The sequence below is a fragment of the Vanellus vanellus genome (genome assembly GCF_965231255.1).
Source record: "Vanellus vanellus genome assembly, chromosome: 3".
NCBI classification, from domain to species: Eukaryota; Metazoa; Chordata; class Aves; order Charadriiformes; family Charadriidae; genus Vanellus; species Vanellus vanellus.
Window position 1 is genome coordinate 60,288,807 of NC_138907.1, and position 23,981 is coordinate 60,312,787.

Here is a 23,981-nt window from a genome sequence, read left to right on the forward strand (position 1 = left end):
TGAGTATTAAATGAATTTAAAAATAGGATCAGCATGACTGAAATAAGATCTTTTTGCCAAGATTTATGTGTGTGCATACAGAAATACTACGTTTCTGAGTATGGCAAATAATATGTCAAATCTGAGCAACAAAATAGGAGTGTAGATGGATCCTTGCAGTGCATGTATTTTATTGTTACTTTCCCAGTGATTTTTCTTTCATGTAGATTGACATAAAGACAAATATGTACTTTCCTTTAGATATTAAACCCACTATCTCACCTGTGAAGGATTGTAAAATTATATCCCTTTAAAAGAGAATACATCAATCTACAAAAAATTGCATCTTCAAGACAACGTCTTTCTTATTTCTGTGTTCTTAAGTGTATTCAGAAACAAGAGAAAGCTACAGGGTTTAAGTCAATATGAAGATTGCATCAAATACTGGGAGTCCTCTAATTTTGCTGTAAAGTTATGTAGTTTATTGACGTTTTTTCACAGTCTTCATTGGTCATATGGTAAAGAGGCATTTGTTTTGTGAGTATCTGTTCAACAAGTTTTTTTTAAAGGACCTACATCAAAGGATCTTACCGCAAATTTAAAAGGATGTAAAGGTTTCTATGGTACCATAAACAGTATAACAAATAATTTGTTGTAGAAGCAGCTTCTAAAATTGGGTCTTTGGGGTGGGGAGAAATGTTTAATCTGCGGATATAGCTGGTAGTTCTTAATGGTAATTAGTAGCTATTGAAGTAGGAGTTTAGGTAGAACATTAATTAAAATAATCCCATCCAAGCCTTGCAGTAATAGGCGCTGACTGCCATCTATCCATGTGCTTTTTTTAATCGGGTCTATCAAACTATCATTAACACTCTGCCTAGCCTGTATTTGCAGTGCAGTTTTACGTTGTAATACCTGAAATCTTCCTCCTTCTGGGTGAATGCCTAAGACTTATTATCTTCCTACAGGACTTCAGTGTTTATCTTGTTGGCCCTGAAAGCAGAAATACGGGGTATTTTTCCAAGGGTGCCCTTAATCTAGAAACGGCTTTATAACTGAATATTGCCGTTTATGATAAATGAAAAAACATTTTTGAAGTACAGGCATCATTGCCTTGTTAATGCGCTTCCCTCTGTCCACCCCCTCTCCAGTCATCTTCTTTCTGTCACTGCATTAAGTACTGCTCGGTCATCAGTTGAAAAAGCACTGAAGATGGAGTGAGTGCAGTCCTGACTTTTTTTGTGTCTTTGTTCAGCTGGGTGAAGGATGAGGACAGCTGTTCATTTTTACAACTGCTCACAATGGTGGAGCTCTTACCATTTCCATCCATTACACAAATTGGGTCAGAGAGTAGAAGGGGATGCGAGCAGTCAGATATTGTCCTTAAAACTTGAAAAAGAAATCCTTCTGTTTTTCAATGTGCCCCGGTGAGTGTTAGATGAGCCACATTTATTTATTGTAATACCTGTTTGGTCGGGGGTTCAAGTGATATTCACGCAGGGGCTTTGCTGCCCTGGGGGTGGGAGAAGCAATAGCTTGTGAGGCTTCATTCCCCTTGGAGCTCAGGGTTCGTCTGAAATCTCTGTCTTTGAAAAACCCCTAAGCTGTGCAGCCCAAACATTAAGCATCAAGCTGCCTTCCTTTCTGACCCCAAAATGTTTTCACCAGTGCTACTCAAGTCTCTGGTGCCTTTGGTGTTTCAGAGTAATTTTGGAAAGAGAGGATACCAGTTGATTTGGTGAAATCACAACTTTGTTATCATTAATTTTGTGAGGATGATTTATTCGTTTTATTGATGTCTAGTTGCTTACGTTCCAGAGAAGAGTTAGAAAAGGTCCATCAGTACTTTGGAGCTCTGTAATGTAATGAGGACAGCATTTTTCCATTTTAAAATTATCTTAACATCCAAGAAAGTCGTGTTCCACTCTGACTCAATTTAGTGTGTATCTGCCTACAGCTTTATGGACACTACATTAAACAAACTGTAATACGGTGTATAACTTCAACTCAGTATGCTTACCTTTGTGCTGCGTAAGTCTATTGTAATCCCCTATTAATTTTATCTCTATTGGGTGCTTCTTAATTTTGAGTATTTCCACGTTTTATCTAAGTAGGATGATACATTGCAATGCATCAGTTTGGATACCTGTAAGCTCTTGGAAAATATGGCGAGTGTAGTTTGCTGCCAGGTGATGAATTTTTGTCACAGTTGAACTATCTTTGAAAGAAAATTGATTTCAGAAGAAATATTTCAGAGGGGGGAGGGAGTTGAAAAGTTCTGTTTATTTTTTTTTTCAGAGTAAGGTTTTACTTTTCAGTGGGGTTTTTTCAGTTTTAATTTATAGCTTGTACGTTCTTCACAATTATAGTCAAGTCTAAATATTCAATTTTTTTAACTTTCTCAGTTTTATGTTTTGACAGACTTTGATTTTTATTTTTTCTGTGTATACGTGTAAAAATTGCTTTCATTCTGAGTTGAAAACTTCCATAACCACTCTTAATTTCTGCCATGCTTTGGGTACTGCATTTTATTTTAAAAAAGCAAGACAAAACACCCCAAACTAACACTCAGGAGTTTTCACATCACCATATCAGGCATTGAAATCTGCATCCATGTAATCAAAATTTTTAACTTCTAAGACAAAGGGTGTTATTCACATTTATTGTGATATGTCACAGATATCTATTCCCCCCCCCCCCCTTTGTCCTGCACTTTGCCGAGCTCTGAAGATCCTGTTAATCTTCGGCTTTATTCTCCCCATTTCCAAAGCTTTTTGAAATCTCCTGCATTTTTTAAATTAGGAGTTCTGTCTCGGTTTGCCAACTTCTCTTAGCATGGTAGAGTGGGGAGAGATAATGGCAAGGGGAGAGATGCTCTGCCTACGGCTCGGAGGGTTTCTCTCCATTAGCTGTGCTGCTTTCTTTTCCCTTGTCTGAGGTAGGGCGGGCTTTGATGGATCTTTTAATATGAGTATCATCTTCCAACACAGAGCATGGGAATGGATTAGCCTAGAGGGTATGAGAGTCGTTCTCTGAGATAGTATTTTAAGGAGGACCTAAGTGACAATTCTACTTCATATCCACTTTTCTTGTGTTTTGCCAGCACTGTTCTGTGCCTGTATTGGTAGCTTTGAAATAATCTTTTACTGTTACATGTTAAAATAACTAAGGAATACATTTCATAGTCTTTGATTCATTTGCTCTTCATCTTATCTTTTCAGGTGGCATACTGCTTGCTTATATGAAGAACAATTAGGGAAATATTTAAATGGATTTGTTTGGGGTTTTTCCTGAGTCAGAGGGGCTTGCTTTTGGTATTTTGGTGCACGTCGTCCTGAAATAGGTTCTTAGTAATTAACTACAAAAAAAAGAAGGTTGGAGGATAGTAGTTGCATGTGTTCAATTGAAAGTCTTGCTGGAATGTGAAGTTCTCAGGCAAAACATATTCAGACGTGAAAAGATACTGCTGGGATAAACCTTGGGGCAGAGCTTAATCTGTAATACAGTTTACTGGGATCTGCCAGGTGATGTATTTGGAGATACTGAAAAGAAATACGAGGTGGCAGATAGTGGTGTTGTGCTGGAATTCTTAAGGAAAGAAAATTGGGTTTGTTGTTGTTTTTCCTAACAATTTTTTTGTTGTCGTAAAAAGTAATTTTATTTTTTTTCAAGAAAAAGCAAACCAAATTTTTGCTAGTAAAGTACAAATTCAGCCACTTAAAAAATAAATTGCTAGTGATTATATAACTCTTAATAAAGACTATAAGGGTCTTAATAAATACTATAATGGATTGCTGCTCTTGTTGGCTAGTTATTTCTTGGTTGGGAAGAGATTGTCGCTGACTTTTGAGTTGCAGTAATTAATCAGGACCCTCAACCTAAACAGCTATTTTGAATGGTTGCTTAATGCTAATTTTCCCTCCTGGTCATTTCAGTTTATTGTTGGAGAATGTTGCAGATGCCTGTGAAGTCTCCCACGTCTTCTGCATAGACATGATGATAGCGGGCGTACTGAAAGGGTAAAACAAATGAGAGCAGGAAAAATGCAGTACAAACAGAAGAGGATCCTGGTAGTATAAAAAAAAAAAATAGTGTAAAGAGACCGTGTCTAGAGAGAGATCTGCAGATTGAAAATAGAGCACAGAAAGACTGAGAAGAAAAATTCCCTTAAAGTCAGTGGAAGGCACCATCCTATAGCATGTGCCCGTGTTGTTAGGAGCTATGGGGAGGCTGCTGCCGACCATGTGCAGGGTGAGGGGCAGGGGCAGGGGCGAGGGTGCCCACTCCTTCTCACCCAAGAAGGTGCCTGTAAGCAGCCAGGGTCTGTTAGGCAGCCTGAATGCAGCTCTTTCCCTGCTTTTGCTTTGGCAAACCCCACTGTGCGAGGGCACTGTTCGTTATACATGATGGCGGTGAACTTCTTGACTTGCATTTATTGACCGAAGCCTGAAAATTGCTAATGCAATTCCTCCGTCAGCTCCCTGAAGTCCCAACCTTTCCTGCGGCGACGTGGTGTCCCACGGCTCACGTGCTGCTCCACCGCCTCACACAGGGAGGGGACGGCTCGTGTCTTAGGCGGCATTCGGTAATTTGTGGGACTTGGGTTGGGTTCTTTCACAAAAGAGGATGTCAAAGGATGGAGAATTGCCAGTCGAAAATCAGTCCCACGCTCTCTTGGTGTGCAGTCATCTGGAGTTCTTTGGGGTTTTTATTTGGTTTTGTTGTAGTGTTTAGGTCTGAATCATTCAATATAATCTCCTTCCCCTTCAACAAGCCAGGCTGAAAGCATTTTTTTGTTAATATTACTGAGGTGTTTTACTGCAGCGGCGGCAACGATTACAGGACTACTGCATTTTGGCTAACAAATGCAATAAATGTGATGAAAATCCCCCTGTGTTTTACATTTCACTGCATAATATGTTTATATAAGATGTTAAACACTTCTGTCTGAATAACAGCTTTCCACAAAGGTAAAATGTATTTTCCATGGCACTTTTTTAGAATTACTGTGGGAAACGGTAATTCCTGCTCACTTCTCTCTCCCCACATAACTCGGTCTGCCTTTCCCAGTGTTTTAAAATACACATTTTCTTATTTTCCTGCCGCCCTTTGAAGTACTATTTTTTTCGACTTGTCTTTCAGTTCTGTGAGGCGAGAGGCTGTTATCCGTGAGGACGCGGCTTTCCCGGTGCTGGGGACCTGGCGGAGGCGCTGGGCGGGAGCAGCCAGGTCCCTGCCGGAGCGCGCCGTTGCGCGAGCGCTAATTTGGCTTTTTGTATTCTTGTCCTGTCTGTTTGTGGTATTTAATGCTCTAACATCTCTCTGGTTGGGTGAACCCATATGTCATTCAAATGGGAACCTGTGCCTTGCCATTGGCCTGACAGCCGCTCAGCCGTGGAGCACAATGATAAAATTATGAAAACTGTGTCTCTGCTCATTGGACCAGTGGAATTTACAAGCATTTCTCCTCCATGTGCCTAAACACTATGCTGCCGTGCCTTGGCTCGCACGGCAAATTTTTCTGGATTATAAGCCTTGTCAATAGTGTGAAAGCTCACTTGTGTCTTTTTTTCTCCCCTTCCCCTCTTTTCTTTTTTTTCTCCTCCTCCTTTATTTATAGACGTGTGCTCCGCACAGACGAAATCAAGTGTCAGCTGCCTGAATGCTTTGACGGTTACAAAAATAAATACTTTGTTTATATATTTAAAATAAGAGCAGAGATATTTTTATGATAAGCAACATTTTGCTGCTGCTGCTTGGTTCTGTCAACGTATTTAACAGTCAATATGAGAATTGTTATTTATATGCAGATTCTGTTTACTTCAGCATCATTTATAAAGCAATACTGTCTGATGGTAAAGCCATGTCTGTAAAGTCATGTTTTTGCTTCATGTCTCCCTTTTTGTAGTATGGTAGACATTACAGATACGTAATTCAAACATAAATGTTATTTGACATAAGGGAATAAAACTATTTTCAGCTCATGAAAAAAGCCCATCAGTATAAACTTGAAAAGCTCTTTCTCAAAATCACCACTGTCAAACTGATAGCACATTTCTGCTGTAGTCTAGCCTTACATTTTTGTGTGTGGTTGAAATGTCATGGTAATAATCAATTTATCTTACAAAAGTTAGTGAAATACACTTGCTAGTACTTGATAGTGAAACCAAACTCTGCAATCCTAATGTATCAGTAAGGTGTAATTTTGCTGTACGAGCCTTGGCTTCTGTTTCTGTATACCTTCTTTGCTTTGTGTACCTTGTTATTGGTCAAGTTTAGAAACCCAAGACAAGTTTCTCAGTAACTAAAATTATCAGGGTTCTCCTGCACCCTTATATTATCAGAGAATTTGCTGCACTGTTTGCATACAACGGATGAATTTACTGTTCAGGCTTAGAAATAGTCTTGAATCTCTGTTGCCATGTATATATACTGAAATATCAGGAAAAAATTAATTCCCAGGCTAATTATTGCTTGTTTCTCTGATAGTGAATTTGATTAGTGCCTCTGTATGTAATTTTTACCCTTATTTATTAACTGAATAAACTTAACAGTAGGAAAAATCTAAATTAGTCTAGTTGAAACTGGTTTGGGGGTTGTGTTTTTTTTTTTTTTTTTTAAGAAGTAGTATAGTCTGTTCTTATTTTATTGAAACTCCTTTGCTTTTGACAAAAGTAGAAAAAGACACCCGAGAATGTAGAGAGGTTGGTGCTGGTCTCTTCTCACAGGTAATTAATGACAGAACAAGAGGGAATGGCTTCAAGCTCCAACAGGGTAGATTTAGACTGAACATTAGGAAAGAGTTTTTCACAGAAAGAGTGGCAGGGCATTGGAATAGACTGCCCAGAAAGGTGGTTGAGTCACCATCCCTGGATGTGTTTAAGAGACGTTTAGATGTGGTGTAGGGGAGAACTTTGTAGAGTAGGGTAGATGGTTGGACTTGATGATCCCAAGGGTCTCTTCCAACCTAGACAATTCTATGATTCTGTGAATGGCTAGCAGGATAAGTTGGCTCCTGATTAGTCTTTCAATTAATCGCACATTTCTTCTTGTATCATGGATTGTATGGTACCTTTCCTGGTGATCATCATCAGACAAAAAGATTGTGGAGATCCTTTTAACCTGTCACATTACAGAGCTTTTTCTGGGCTTTCTCCTATCCTCTTGCTGGTAATAGTGTAACAGCAGTGTTATCTTTCACATTCATGATCTATGAAAATTTTAAAACTGAAATCTTTATTTTCTGTTTGCCAGCAAAATTATGTGCTGCCTTGTGAAATGTAGACAAATCCATATTCCTTGCCCCAAGGATATTGCAGTGTAAATCCCTCAGCTCGTATGTTTGTATGTGCATCACTAGTTATGCTGGTAGCATTGGTCCTGTTAAGCTCAGTGGCACTACTCGTATGATTAAAATTTAAAAATGCGTAGCAGTTTGTAGAGTTGGAACCTGAATAACATGTAATGGAAATAAATAAGGATGTGGGTGGGAAAGATGTATAGAAAAGGTTGAAGGTTTTGCTGAGTTTGTAGGGCTCTTTGGAAATGTATGCATTTCAACTGGGACTGACTTCATGGTTTTATTCGGAATATAAACTTTAATAAATTATAAGGCCTATATAGCAAGTACTTTGAATTCATGTATTTCATGAATCTGGCTGTAATGTGCTTTGTAGGGCTCTGCAAAGCACTGCGCTACGTTGTGTGTCTGCCCTGTTCACGTGCTGAATTTCTTTCCTACTCCTTTTATATTACTGCACTTGAGAGAGTTTTCACTTGCTAGTTGGAACAGAAGCTGAAGGGGATCTTTAGGAAAGCACAGTCAAGCAGACATAATAAATTTTGAAAGGCATAAAAACCTACTTCCCAATTGAGGGAGGTAAAGATTTACAATACATCATAGAAATACTTTTTTTTGATAGAGCAAAAAATCTTCTGACTTTGCAAGGTTTTCTTATGGCAAGGCAGTGGAAGAGCCACTCACAGTGTAACAAGTTGTTTTCTTTTTGGCTTGAAGATGAAATAAGATGATTTTCAGATCAGTTACAGGCAACAAAGTAGGAGAGGCAATGCTTTTAAATAGGTGCTTGTCTGGGTTTTTTCTCTGCACAGAACGGTTACGTTGGATGCTAATTATTTGATTACATGCCTTTTCTTTCCGAGAGACGCTGAGATACACTGCACTGAATCTGCTTGTCTTTCCTCAAGGGAGCAGGTCCTCAATGAAGTGCTTCCCAGGAAGAGCAAACACTGGTGAAACAACCCGGCATCTAGTTGAAGATATCATCTAGTAGTGTATGCCTTGTATGCCTTATGGTGTGAGGTTATAAAATCAGCTGGTTTTTAAGAGTCCGCAGTTGACAGCTTCCTTTGAAAAAAGCCAAAAAACCCCCAAACCCTCAAAAAACCAACACTAACCCAAAATGTTTAAAAAATGTTTTCTAAAGACTCCCAAATTTCCAGGCTAAACAGAACATATATCTTTAAGTTTGAAGACAGCTTCTTCTCTTAGATTGATAATTTAATGACATTCACCACATATTGGAGCTATTGAGAGAATTGGATTATAAAGATTTGTGGATTGCTTTTAACACCATAGACTATTAATTTATTTTACCTTTCTAACATTCCTGTTACTTTGAAATGTTTCTTTTTAAAGAGCTGTTGTATTTTATCATAAAGCATTCCTGCTTTCACTGCAAAAGGGTATTTATTACTGCTCCTCTTCTAGGTGAAATGTGATGACATCATCTTTTCCCATCTATTTTAAATGCAGTAAAAGGGATAGGTTTTGCAAGCACACAGCCATTTGTGAGGAGAGGAAGAAAACAGGTGGACATTGGAAGTATTTTGTAATGGGGTCTTACCCGAAAGAGACTTCCCTTACTGTAATTTAGTATAGGAATTTACTTGTCTAAGTGAAAATTGCTAATTTCGCCTTTTTAATCCCTGAGTAAGACTTTTAATGCTATTCCTGTCCTTAGTAATACATTTTTACAGACCTTTGAAGGTATTTGTGGCTACTGTATTTGTGTGGGTTGTTTGGCTATTGTTACTGTTTTGAATGTTGATCTTAGTTTTGAATCAGAAATGTTTTGCAGCTTTCTTAGCTTACTAAATTTCTTCAAACATTGTGATCTTGGTGAGTAAATAGTAGCACATGCCGTAGAAAAGAGTCTTGATAATTTTAAACTGAGGGGATTTAGTTTATTTTTACCTCTTGACATGAAAGAAAAGTGGAGTAGAAGCTGAAGGACTAGACTTAAAAAGCACAGATTGTTTAACGTTGGGGTTTTTTTAATTGTTGTTTGATTTTAATTGGCAGTGCTCCTATTGCTCTGCCTTTTCTCTTCCCTGCTCGATCCCCACCCCCCAATTTCTGTGCTGAATATTTAAACCAGAGGTCAGTTTGGCTCCGTGTGTTGTTTGAAATACGCTGCGACTGAACTACTAAATGGAACAACAGCATCAGCATAAAATGCAGAGACCATATTAGGTCTGAGAGGATGGAAGCGCGGATGGAAGCGCGCATAGGTTATCAATAAATACCCAAATCAAAGTGAGCTTACTCTATAGATGTATTTTTTTTCATAGTGAACTAACAGTGTTTTTGAGCTCCAGTCCCCTTCTCATCACAGAGTAATGATCCCAGTTCGTGCTGTTCGTGTTTTCTCTTTTTCTTTCTTCTAACTCCCATAGCACAGCTTTTTCAATCCAGCATTCACTGCACATGTTCCAGTCATGAGGTTACAAAGCTGACATTGCAGTCTCAGCAGAGGTTATCTCTTTAAAATTCCCTAAAATTCCCCTTTGGCACATCCAGTTTGGCAGCTGGGTTTCTGTAGGAAACTGATGGAGCCACCCCCTCCCCTTATGTCCTTTATAAAAATAGAAATCTATTAAACCTCTGGCCAGAAGGGCAGATGGGTAAGTACTCCCTCCAAAGCAGACAGTGCTGCTTCCTAAGCATTTCTCCCTAGTTTTATACTCTCAAAAAAATCAGATTTATATACTTCAGAGCCAACTACGTAGTGAAAATATCTGCTTTTAAAATTAAAATGCAGTTTGCCTGTTGTTCCTCAGGACATGTGAACTCTGTGCTCTGAAGGGTGTATACGGCTGCTGAGAAATATTGACCTGTTGTTTGAAATATTTTAAATAGTTATGCAACGGCAAAATCAGAAGCTTAGTTTAATCTTAAATGCTCATGCCTGAACAGTGCTGTAGCCAGTAAAGTGCAACTGGTACTCCGAGAAGGATTTGCCAAACCAAATGGGAGGCTTAAATATCTAACTACCAACATAGAAAAGTGATCACTGACCTAATACTATTCAAGAACTAATCTAAACAGGCATTCCCCACTTGCATTTTACAAAGTGGCTTCACCTTCATCCAAACAATGCATCCTGAAATGCATTAGTTACTTGTTTCTGCTTCCTGCAAGGAAGGAAGGGAGAGAGAATTGTGTGCGTGCGCCCCCCTCCCCAAATCACTGCTGTCCCCTTGGGTGTCATTCCAGGTGAGAGCTGCCGTGACTGCTTTCCTGCTTCAAGTGGGTTAAATTTTTACAGCAGAATTTAGGTGTCTGAGTTTGACACAAAAAGCCAGTGTCCTCCCAGAAAGCCAAGGAGAGAACCTCATTTTGTAGCTTCACCTTGGGCTGCAGCTTTCTTATGGCACCTGTATCTTAGAGGGCTCTGTGTGTCCTCTTCTGGAGGGCTGGAAGTTGTTACTTTGCATACGAGGTGCTTTTTTGGAAATTGAGAATTGAGGATTTGCATTCACAGGATAAGGAGAGCCCAGGAGAACAAAAAAACAAAGACTCTGACTCAGCAGTTCGACAGCAGCCAAAGCCAACCCAACTGGGAGCTGCAGTGCCCCTTCTCTTATGTTACCTCTGGGTTCATCTGACCGCGTTGAGTTGTTTCTGTGTGCTAAGCCAGCTAAACCAGTAGGAGGCTGTGCGTTAACTTTCTGCTATTTCAGTGTGGTGGAACGGTTTGGTAGAGGATCAGACCAACTATGGGGGACTGACAGGTTGGGTGGAGAGAGAAGCCAGCGTGACTTTTGGAACAGTAGATAGATTGACTTGGAGCTGTAGACCAGCTGTCTTGGTGCTCTAGCCTCTGGAGCATGATACAGAAGGTGAACAACCCCCACTGTGTCCTGCTGTTTTTCCAGAAGAGGCAGAACTACTTTTTGTGGTGCCTGTTGCCAGGACACCCCTTCTTTCCTCAGCCCCTCAGCGTGCCGAGGTGGGCACTGGGCAGTTGTGAGGCAGGAACTCACTCTGTGGATGAGAGAAGGAGCTCAGAAGCATTCCTGCACACAGCATTTCCTGTAGAACAGCTTTGACTGGCTCCCTCCTGAGAATGTGGGCTTTTTTTGTCTCCTTTGGAAGAGCTTAGCACTCTGGCCACTCTGGAGAACTGCAACAGGCAGCTGCTATTTTGAATCCCTCTGCCTGGTGCTTGTGATCTTTCTTTGAGGACCGTGAGCCCTAAATAGGCTCTTCTGGTCTCTTTTTTTGATGGTCAACAGTGCCTACATGCACCTGACACCTGATGCTAAATTCCATGAGTTGCACAGAGCAATGCATTTTCTCACTGTAAGTTACCATGTCTATTTTCTTGCTTTTATTGAGTAAAATCTTTGCTAACATGGCCTCACTATTTAACCATCTTTAAGTGAGCCTGAAGCCCTTTTCTTTGTATGTTGCTTTCTAATGCAATGAAGTGTCTACCTCCGTGGTATGCTTACTATTTTTACCATTCCTGATTTCCCCGCCTCTTATTTGTTAAGAACTTGATATGTGTTTTTCATAGGAAACAATAATAATTTTGTCCTTATCCTTCTCTATGTCTGCTGGAGTTTGTTTGGGGGGGGCGACCTCCAAACAAACAAAAACCCCACCACTCTAAATTGTTCTAATAAATTAAACAGTGCAAGAATCTGCAAGTATATAACCAATCGGGATGAAAAAGCGTAATGCATTGCGTGAGCACTTGAAATGCATTTCAGTGCAAAGTCAGATGGGTTAACATAGATGTCCCTTCTCCACCACGTGTGCAGATGAATTTATTTATGTAACAAAAGAACACTGACAGTCACCTCCTGCAGCCCTTTTTGGAGAAGACTGCTTCTCAGTGGTATTTTGTAAGGAGAAGTGAGAGCACAGAGGACTGAATATTCAAAGAGCATGTTTGGGGAGTTGCAATTACGCTTGGGAGTGAAATGAGGAAGGTGTAGGGTCCTCACTTGTGTGATGCAGCCATCCTTAATCACCTTTCTGAACAAGCGTAAGTCAGGGCCCCTTTTGCGCCTTGCACTATAAGGCAAAGGCTGCATGGGACACGTTTATTTACACAAAAGCAAAATGAACTATTCAGTTTCCTGCTGTTCTTTTACTTTTGGCAGAATGCGCTGCACTAGACAGGTCCCACCATTCCTTACAGTCTGGGTGTCTTGGAGTGAAAAAAACAAAGTTGATTGGTTTCTTTGTTTTAAAGGGAAAGATTTCCCTGTAATGCAGCTGTTTTGTCAAAAGACACTCCTCTAGACTTTACAGTTTGGAGGTATTGAATGTTCCTGATGGATCATTTAAAGTGTTTTAAAGTGCATAATTGGGGCACTTGAGCATAGAACTACAATTATACACTTGTGTGTTAATTTTGTGTACAGATAGATATTACTTCAGTCTGGCCATAAATGAGAAGGAAGAATTTTATTGCGAGTGTAAGAATTTGTTTTGGGAATGCTTAAACAGAATAGGTGTTCAGATAATAGCCCAAAACGGCCAGACCTTGGGGGGAAGGGGAGTTTAAGCTTTCAAGAAAGGGAAGGAGCATGCAGGCATTTACCGGAGATGCTTGGATGCTTTGAAAGAATAGTAGGCATTATAAAGATTAAATGATGGAGCACAATATTTGAGTTAAGATTAGTTGCAATATTAATTAAAAAAGGAATTCTAGTAGGTTGGCAGGACGACTGAATGAGCTCGATGGTGATTTTTCGTAAGTTTTTAAGGGGGTTATTTTCAATTGATGAAACCAGGTCATTTTTGATAAGTGAGGTTATGACTATAAAGGTTCTTGTTTGTTTTTCCATTTGATTTTGAGGATAATGTTACATGAATTGGATTATCTGTATTCAGCTACTTACATTTAGCAGATGTTTCTAAGACTTACTTGTGGTAACTGATATGAGGAATAATTTACAATAATCATCTTATTTTGAGTATAATAAAACTGTAATTATTTAAGAAATTATGATGTGCTGTATGGTTTCTGCCGTGAATTTGTAAGATTGATGTCTTTGATGTTTCTGTCAGGGTTCTTTTGATGTTTTCCAGTGCTAAGTAATAGGTCAAATTAAATAATAGAAATGGAATAAATCAAATATCTAAACTCTGTGACTACAAGGAAGGGTTTGAAAGTTTTCTTTTAAAAATACTTGCAGCAATATTTGAAGTCATAGCCATATTACAGTTGTAAGATGTAGCATTCCAGTTGTAAGATGTAGCATTCAGACCGTTATGTAAGTACTTGTATTTAAGAGGCTGACTTGTTTTTTATCTGTTCCCAATAGGGAAAGGGAAGGACAAGCCATCACAGAAAAGATTTACATCTTCCTCTTTTTTTTAATTTTTTTTTTATTGCTGATGCTGTTCAGTCAAACTCATCTAAAGAAGAAGGGTTTTGGATAGGGGTTGCTTTGTATTTATTATTTTTCTAAGGAAGCATAAGTACTCCAGAGTGTTTGTCTATGTCAGTAGGAATGTTGTTGTTGAGGGACTGTACCACAGGAATGGGATCCTGATCTTAGGCAGTTAATGCTAGATAGTGCAAGATGCAAGATAGTAAATGCAAGTAATGCAAGATAATAAATTATGCTGGGCTGGTAGAAACGTAATCAAATTTTTGTATCCAGTTGGTTCAGCCAGTCATTCTGTTTGCCTCAAGATTTCTTGCTGTGGGGAATTTTTAGTGTCCGGACAAAAAGTATGATTTTGACCCTGCTGTAGTAGAAGAAACTAGCAGAATTTGGACTGTTCAAATGACTACATTTGTCACAGAAATTGCTGAACCTAAATGATAGCTGTGGGAGGTCATGCCTTTTTCTTTTGTGTGTTGACCTCCTATGCTGTGGACACTATTAGGGGACTGAAATCCATAATGTGAACTCAAACAGCTGTAAATCTGTTCTCTTGCTGCATGGGCATGGCAAGTTTTCATGATGAGAAGTGTGATATCCCTTAGAAAAGTGTAGGACTGGAACTGGAGATGACTTGCTGTGTGTAACAGCAACCTACTGCTCTGCTGTTTGAGTCAGGCCCAGGAGGCAGAGCGGTGGGTGCTAACTTGAGAGTGGTGATCTCGTCAAAGGCGTCTGGGCCAAAACCAGAGGGGTTTTCTGTTAAACACCAGAAATTGGGTGTGCCCCATGCCTGTTAACTTTGTACTGAGACACTAAATTGAAGTAGGTTTAGAGCAGCTCCACGTTGTTAAATCACAGAATGGTTGAGGTTGGAAAGGACCTCTGGGGGTCATCTGGTCCAGCTCCCCTGCTCAAGCAAGGCCACCTAGAGCTGGTTGTCCAGGACCATGTCCAGATGGCTTTTGTATATCTCCAAGGATGGAAGATCCACAGCGTCTTTGGGCAACCTGTGCCAGTGCTCGGTCACCCTCACAGTGAAATTTTATTTTCTAATGCTCAGAGGGAATGTGCTGTGTTTCATTTTGTGCCCACTGCCTCTGGTCCTGTCATTGAAAAGAGCCTGTCTCTGTCATCTTGCACACTCCCTTCAGGTATTTATACACATTGATAAGACCCCCCTGAGCCTTCTCTTCTCCAGGCTGAACAGCCCCAGCTCTCTCAGGCTTTCCTCATATGTGAGGTGCACAAGCCCTTCATTGAACTCTCTCCAGTATGTCCATGTCCCTCTTGTACTGGGAAGCCCAAAAGAACTGGACACAGTACTCCAGGTGTGGCCTTACCAGTGCTGAGCAGAAGCACCTCACTTGACCTGCTGGCAATACTTTGTCTAATACAGCCCAGGATGCCATTAGCCCTCTTTGTGGAAAGGGCCCATTGCTGGCTAATGTTCAACTTGGTGTCCACCAGGACCCCCAGGTCCTTTTCTTCCAAGCTGCTTTCCAGCTGGGTGGCCTCCACGGTATGTTGGTGCCTGGGGTTATTCCTCCCTAGGTGCAGGATAGGAATAAAGAAAGAAGAAGAAAAGCAGCTGTCGGGGAGAGAGCACTGTGAAGGTCTGTGAAGCCCAGTAGTCTAGTGGAAGATATTTTATATTCTTGCTCTTTTTAAGAGTTACAGTGAAAGGCTCTGAACGATCACAAATGATTTAGCCCTGAAAGCCATCAAACTTAGGAATGGTAAAGACAGTATTCATCAAGATTGGTATCTTTGGAGAAGCTCACAGATGAATTAAAAAGCACCCTTCTGTCTTGAAAGAGACTGGAAGAAAGAAGGAAAACTCAAGGGTGTGCAAGACGTTGGGGAAGTGGTGGTAAACAGGGTGTGTGTTCTGCCTTTTCTCACTACTGCAATTAAAGAATAATATCTGCATTTCTTCCAGCTACCAAGATTGTGCGCCAGAAGAAATGTAGACTGAAAGCTGTTTTACAGAGGGATTTTTCAGTTTCCAGTAGTTAAGTGTTGGGAGTCTCTCTGTGTATAAATGCATAAAAATGGAGTATTACTCATGCGGTTAGATTACCTGCTATTCAGACTCAACCCATACCTCTCATTTGTGTTCTCTGCTTTTGAAGGTTTGAGTGGCACTGCAAAACTTGTCTGAAGAAAAAGGTTTATGTGTATTTTCTTAACCATATTTTGATTTAACCATCACTTGAGAAATAGTGGTCAAAACTGTTACCAGTTTCCTGGAGAATAAATGGCAAATACAGGATTTGGGGACGAAAGGCTGTTGTGTAGTCCATTCATATATGCACAAGAAATGCCCTGTGACAACTGGTTTCTTATATGAATAAAAATCAGGTTAAATACAGGCTTTTGTATTTTTCTTTAACGGCTGGCATTTCATAGGTGACTTTCATGCTATTGGTGCAGTGAGGGATGGGATTTCCTACATGCTTTTTACTGAAGCACCAACCATTGGAGACAACAGTGGGGATCAGGTGAAACTCATGTTGGTTGTGGCAGTTCTGATGTGCTTTCTCTTACATTGTTTGTAAACCAGAAATCAATTATTTAAGCAGATTACATGATCCCTTTTAATTGTTTTGATCACTTAAAAAAAAGGAAGGAAGACAGTATAAGAATAGATATCTGACTCATCTTTTAAGTAGTATATATGTGTGTATATATATATAGGCACTATGATTTCTCTCTATTTTTAATGCAATATATCAAAATAGCTTTTCCGAAAACAAAATCTATCGCAAATTTTCAATCTTCTCTATGGTGTTGGTCTGAGGGGATGGATGTAACAATATAGAAATCTCTTACTAGAGATTATCATATTTTTATCCCTTAATTTGCAGAAAGGACCAAACGTTGCATTAGTTCAAACTGTAATGCAGTGTACAAATAAACACCATCAGGCTCTTATGTAGGAAAAATTTCTTCCTATTGTTTCTAGACTCAGCTGTTTACCTCTCCCTTGAAACTAATTTTAGCTCATCTAAAACATGCAAATTTTTTATTTTTGTTTGTTTGCTGTTTTTAGGGGAAGGTGGGAGTGGGAGGTGGTTGTGATATTGGCATAGATTTAGCATTTATGGCAGAGGTAGTTTTCATCAATTTCTGACAAGGGAATCAAAGCGTTCTTTTTTGGAAAGAGAGATATTGCTTTTCCTTATAAATGATTGACTATTTTGTGGTAGTAGTCTTTATTTATTTGGCTCTCATCATGAAGAATAGCAAACTTATTCAAAATCTCACTACATCAAAAATATGTCAATACATAAAACATAAGTACTATTCTATACTACAGTCTATGCAAAAAACTATGTTAATAAGATGTGAAGGTTGCACAGCTAAGAAGTCAGAAAACATAAATGATAAGATTCCAGCAGCCACATTAACTGAGCCACATTTCACATCCTCTATATTTTATGAAATGCCTTTGACAACATAAATCAGAAAGAGAAGGTGCTATATATGTGCAGCATGGCTCAGTTAATGTTGCTTTTGGAACCTTAACATCTATATTTTCTGACTGGAGAGCTTTTAATCATGTAATCTTAGTAGTTTTTTACATTCTATTTTTTTGTAGTTTCTCTTTTTTAAAAGAGAGGAAAATTGCCTGTACTAATAATGGGTTAGCTCATGTTGCTTTGATTTAAGCTACAGTACAAGGCAGTATATAGAGAGCACCTCATGACAGGTACATATTTGATGCCATATACATTGCACTGACAACTGGTGTAATCATTTTGCTGTGCACTTTTTGAGGAAAAGGGGACTACAGGCATGTGTTTGAAGTCCTGTCCTTTCTGTCCTGCACGTTAGCAGTAGTACAGGGTATGACTGCATTGCAGACTGCAGCGTGTTGTAACGGTACTTGAGCTACCTTTTCCAGTGAACTGGCTTGTATACAAGCAGCAGTCTGTCTACAAGAGCGTGGATCTCCCTCTGTCCTAATTTACCCTTTTATAGAACATGGCAAATTAGCCTAGCACAGCTTTTGGTGTAGGCTTCTTCCAGTATCTGAGCTGGTTTGCAGATCTGTGTGCTGCACTGCAGTCTTCAACATAGACATACATTTAATGACTCTGCAAAATCCGCTACCTTGCAAGTTCTGGAATGGGGATTATTGTGCCGTGACACAGAAACATGCTTTTTATCCGGTCGCTTCCTTGCTCTGGGTCACAGGGTGGACTAGTATCAGGCCCAGTGTTAATATTTTAAAGGCTTTTAATAAGATTTTAAAGTTCATACTTCAATGTAAAGGCAAACAGTCTAGGAAGGACAGCAGCATAGGTGAACATTGTGACCAATGTATTGTCAAAAGGTCAAAGCTAAGTGATAAGAAGTAATAGAATTTACAGAATGCGTGGATAAAATGCCTTAGCATCAGGATTTCTGATTTACCTCTGATTAATAGCCTTGGCATTAACACCTAGCTTTTTACTTGATTTCCTTTTAGAATTTTTTTTTTTTTTCATTCAGTGAGAAGGACTTGTAACCTTCGTTAAGACTGTGTGTGCACAAGCACGCTGGGGTTGGACATGGTGATTTGAGACAGGAGACCATGCTGCACCTAACTGGTAGAATTTTCCACTGAATGTGTGCCAGAGAATTTCCATATGCTGTATAAGCATATTATATTTTTATTCTTTCTGTAATCCAGCTAAACATACAGATGAAGACCCTGGCTTATGTGAACTCGAAAGTTTTAGATACGTACCAAATTTTTTTAAGATGTGAAAGTCAGAGGGTTACTTTTCCCTTATAGCTTTCTATTCAAAAATATGGAGAAATGCATGGTTTGAATGTCTGGGGGAAAGTACTTAACGTTTTGGAGAGGTCTGGCTTTGGAAATCTGAGACCAAATCGGTAGATGTTTCAGAAAATCACCAGAGTTTTATTTGAAGGTTTGATGGAAACTGTGTGGCAGTTTTCTTTATAGATATTAGTGAAGTGACCACTGTAAAATTAAAAGAATTAGAATTTAGTTTGGCTCTAACGATTTGTTGACTGAAAGAATGTGTTGTTTTACTCCTGGTGTGAAGTACCAGGTGGTGATTTTTTTTTTCTTAGGAATCCCACTCACTATGCATTTTGTATTCTAATTTCTGTGTGATTCCAGTGTTATAGCTGGTAGGAAAGTGGAATGTTACTGATGATTACATTTCTGAAGATGGTGCTTGTTTCACAATGTTCAGGTCTGTTTCACCGTTTCTCACCAAAGTAGGCCATTGAATCAGGTAGCGTCACCCTTTCTTCTAGCTGCTGCCCCTGCTGCTGGAGTTCAGCTTTTCTTTTTTTTCTGTAAGTAGGGCTTAATGCTAATCAGGCCAAGACACACCCTTTCCCCCCAACTTTTTAGGTCATGACACTGTGGTTCAAGAGTTCTAAACTGTGCTGTTGTCTGCTACTGATGTTATACAGGGTCTGCCTTACTTTTTGGTCACCAAATAGATTGCAGGGAGAAGCCATGACTGATGTTGCCAGGACTCTGTCCGTATAGTGACCATGTCATGGTGACCGGCATGTTCAGGTGTGTCCCAAAGTGACGTGGCAGAGCTCTTTGTGACAGGGGACAAGTAAAGTTTCTTCCATTGTTGACCGGATCTAGCCATTAAGATGGTTTAAAAGTGCAGTAGCTGCATATTGCTGGTATTATTAGCGTACCTATGCTAACACACTAATTCTGTTACATTTTAATTTTAAAAATTATTATAATGACTGTAATGCTGTCTAATGATCCTTCTCCTTTGACATTAGTTATGGATTATGCATGCAAAAATTGCTTAAAACTTCCATTACTATCAAGGTATTACCTGGACAAAGAATGTCTGCAACAAGACCCCTTGTTCAAGCAAAAATTAAAGATAATGGGCTAAGTTATAGGTTTAATTGGATTTCTCCCACCTCTTCCTTCTGGCTGCCAGTTTTGTTCCTCTTTTATTCTCATCCTTTCCTTGTTTGCATTGGTTTAATCACTGATGGTCAGTCATACTTCTCCCACAATAATGCTATTTGTACTGTGCAAGTCAGATAGGAGGCAAAGTAATTATTAGAGTTTCTGTGCTCGCCTAGAAATAGATTCAAACTTGGGTCTGTTCTGTCTTGAACCGTCGTCCCAAGAATTTGTGCGTTACCACAGGCATCCTGAAGTTTCCCAAATTCTCATCTCCTGCATTGTGTGGCCACAAAGAATGTGGGCGTAAGGGAGAAGGGGAGAGAGGGTTTACCTTATGAAGAGGATGCTTGGGTCATTCACTCCAAGCGTTGTAAGTAATTGGCTTCAGATTTGTTTTGTTCTGGGGAGATTTTAATTAAGCTTTTTTATATGCTGTTTAATAAACATTTGTCCATAAGCGGTATCTTGTGATCCCCGTCAGTAAAGCAGGAGGATTAATTTGCATGTTGTTGTTTGTTATTTATTTAATAGCCACAGAAATTATATGGTGTGTTCAGTTAAGGCAGTGGTGTTGTGTCTCTGCACTGAGGAGTATAGCATCTAAAAGTACATGTAGCATCAGGATTATTGTTGCGTTTGGGGGGGGGGGGTGGGCTTCTTGTTTTTTTGTTTGTTTGTTTTTAAAAAGAATTTTGATTGCGAGAATACAGAGGAAAATTCCAACATAAGTAAATGATACATAAGGTCAGAAGGAAAGCCCCAGTACCCTTTTTTACGCTTGTGTCTGAAAGCTAGGGAAAAAAATAAAGAAATTGGAGCAGTCTCCCAGCTTCGGCAATCAAGGTGTTATTGCCTCTTCAGGTTGCTTTCATCTGTCACTTAGTACCCAGCAGACAAAATTTTCATTGCTTTCTCACAGGGCACAAATGTGTATTGCGAAGAGGTGGTTAGAACGTAGGCGTGATCAGGCATGATCCAGGGTTCCTGCAGCCTCATATCCTGCCTCCAGTGGAGGCTTTAATGGGACGCCTAGAGAAGAGTCAGAACAAAGCGAGCAGGTGATACTTCCCCCTGTACTCTCCAAGCCTCCAGCTATTTTCAGTTCAGGGACTTCCTGAGCCAGATGTGGCTCTATATATTTGGTAACCCTCAGAGGATGTATCTTCTGTGAACTTGTCCAGTCTTTTCTTGAGCCCACATAAATTTTCAGCTTTCAAAACATCATATGGCAAGGAGTTTCAAATATCTGCTACCTCTGTGACCAGAGAACCTCTCTCTCACTCTCTCGTTTTGAATTTTGCTTCTACCACCTTCATTTAATGTCTCCTAATTGTTGTGTTGGACAAGATGGTTTTGTAGCTTTCTGTCATATTCTTACTTCCTGGTGTCTTTTCCATACTCAGAGGGTTATAGCCTTCTTGTATGGAAACTTTTCCATACCTTTGATCATTTTTGTTGCATTTCTCTGAAACCTTGTGTTTCACCCTTCCTAATAAATCCAAGAAGCATGTCGAGATGGATTTTTCCTTTGCAAAGGCTGTGTTGATGTTTCCTAATTCTGATCTTCCTTCTTGGCTGTACTGATTTATCCGCAACAGTAATCAGTCCTATAGTCTTAAATTACTCATATCTCTGGGGTTTTTTGTTTGTTTGGAGTTTTTTTCTTTGTTTTCGTTGGTTTTTTTGTTTGTTTTTGTTTAAAGCCGTACTCCAATTCTCACCCACCAAGGCAGCTCAAAGTTAGAGGTTGCACACCATCATTAGTAATTCAACTATTTCATTCAATTTGTTTAGACCTCTGGGATGATACTGTATGGTCTTGAGCATTTCTCCCCATTCATTTGTCAGTTTGTTCCATGAATAGTCCCATCATAGTCAGACTCATTCATTGAATCCCTCACAAAGGAGGACTCCAGCATGGGAACCTCCCAAGATTTTTCCACTCCACAGTGCACACTAGTGCAGAAAATTTGTTAAGCTTCTCTGTGATGGCCCTGTTTTCTCTGAATCTCCTTTTATACCTTGATCATCGCTTGGCACTTCAAGACTCTCTGGCAGACCTCCTCCTCCTGATGTGTTTGAAGAAATGATTCATTACTGGCTGTTCCTCCAGTTCTTTCTGGCCTGCCTTATTACATTTGAAGTGCCAGAGCTTACAGTCTTTTCTGTTTTCTTCATTTGGACTTGGTGTCAGCTTATTGAAGGATGCCTTTTTGCTTCTAGAAACCTGCGATCAGCCATGCTGATGTCCCTTTGCTCTTCTCAAGTATTTCTTAATAGGTGGTGAATATGGGTTCTGTGCTTTCCATGTGGTTGTTGTTAAGCAGCTTTGATGCTGCCAGTCAGATTTTATTTCTTGTAGCTGTCTGTTAGAGCTTCACTTTAACAAGCTTTCTCCTTTTTATGTAGTTACACTTTTTGAAGTTAAGCACAACAGTAGTAGATTCCTTGATTTTCATTGTTCCTGCAGGGATGCTCAATTTAACTGTTTTATGGTCACTGATGCATAGTGGTTCTGCAGCTGTAGGATGTAGAAGTAGATGATTCCTGCTTCTCAGGTCTAAGCCAAAGGCAGTGGCTCCTCATGCAGGCTCCCTAACCAGCAGGTCCATGGAACCACCTTTGGCAGTTATCAGATACTTTGGTCTCTGCTTTATAGTCTGCTTGCTCCGTCTAAATGGGAGGATTTGAAATCTCCTTCTATACAATCTTGATCCGTGCCTTTGCTGATCTTGCTTAGTGTGCTGCTGGCAGTATTGCCATAGTCCGGCTGTGCCTGGTGGTCCCAGCGCTCACTCTTCGTGATCTGACCAAGCTTCAAACCCCTTCCACTTGGTGCGGTGGAGTTTTGTTTTGACTTGTTACTCTGCCATCAGCTGTCTTCCCTATTTTTTTTTTTTTTTTTTTTGTATCCTGGGATGGTGCAAAATAGTAACCAACTAATTGTCTCCCTTCTACCAGATTTCTGATATGACTACTGCTAGTGCTTTTGTTGGAGGCTTGATGTTCCAATGATCCAGTTTTTCTTCTATTCCCGCACTTTATGTAGAAGGCAATGTATTGTTGGGTTTTCTTTTTGCCACTCTACGCTGCAGTCATCTGTATATCTGGTTTCATTCTTTGATTCTTCTCGGCGTTTTGACTTGATGACCCAGAATCTCCACGTCTTCATTTGTCTTCAGTTTAAAATTTCACTGTCTTGTTCCTTAGGTACCAGCAACCTGGCTCCTATATTCAGGTGAGCTCCGGACCTCCTGTACAAATATCTTTTTTCTACAAATACTCAAGTTCCTGATGAGTCTGATCTGTTGCTTTGTCACCATCCTGTCAACCAGGCATTCAAATTCTCTTTTTCTTCTTTCCAGAAGCCCATATTTTGCTGTCAGGATATCTTTCCCTTTCTTCCTAGTATTACTGGCACCCAGATGGACCACAACATAGGTTTCTCCTCAGCATTTCCTAGGAACCAGTCCAGGCTGTGTGACCTTTGCAGCTGACAGGCAAATCACCATGTGGTCTTCTGTCAGATTGCAGACTCCAGCTGTCTGTTTGCCTGATATTCCAACACACCCTTTTTAGTTTGCATTATAACTGCCTCATTTATGCATCAGCAGGGAGGAGGGTATTTGTGAAAAAGGGTTACTTTGGTCACAGAAACCTCTAACTGCCTGTGAAATGATGGTGAAGGAAATGGAAGTGCAAGCAAAGAGAAGAAGTGCAGAAGTGGGGTTAGAGTGCTGACCTTAGGAGGTAGCAAGAAGTAGGACTACCAACTTCTGGCAGAAGTAATAGGAGCAAATCAAGTTGTGATAGTAAAAACAACCTACACACATGTTTAAATTTGACTTTATGTTATTAATTATTGCCTAGCAAATATTACTGTATCGTTGAATGAATGTCGTAAGTTAACTTTAGGTGGAACCAGGTATGTATTTACGTGTTGAGTAAACAGATTTATCTGATATATCAGAGATTCGGTGGGAACAATTCTGAGATCCCATTTTAGATGTGCTCGGGTATCCCAGACATTTGCTTAGGGTAGGGATATGCAGGACTAACGGGAGATCCATTCTAGAAGGGAGAAGTCCTACGTTGCATCTGTCATTCGTCTGAAACGGTACTAAATGCCAGTGTTTAGGGGAAAAACACAGGTACCTAAAATACGGGCAATATATAGACACAGTATCAGGAGCTTGTTGAAAGTGTGCTCTTTCAAATATCTCAAGAAAATGTCAGTGTCTATTGATACAAGGCTTACAGAGTAAACTGATGCAGAAAATTCCTCTGACTTTATAATTGACTTGCTTTTGGTTGTAACTTAAATTCTCAGGGTGTGTGTGGCTTTCTCAGTTCATGATATGTGTGCTGAACTCTGTTAATAGGACCTGCAACCGGTTATTTTGCATTGCACTGGTGTTTTGTTTTTTTTTTT

At 39.8% G+C, this 23,981-nt stretch overlaps 1 protein-coding gene across 1 annotated transcript in view; it reads left to right on the forward strand.

Moving 5' to 3' along the window:
* The window catches only part of ARID1B (AT-rich interaction domain 1B), a gene marked incomplete at its 5' end in the record, with an annotated part of 340,856 nt that overhangs the window by 61,266 nt on the left and 255,609 nt on the right, over positions 1–23,981 (forward strand). The gene's annotated exons all lie outside the window — the stretch shown is intronic.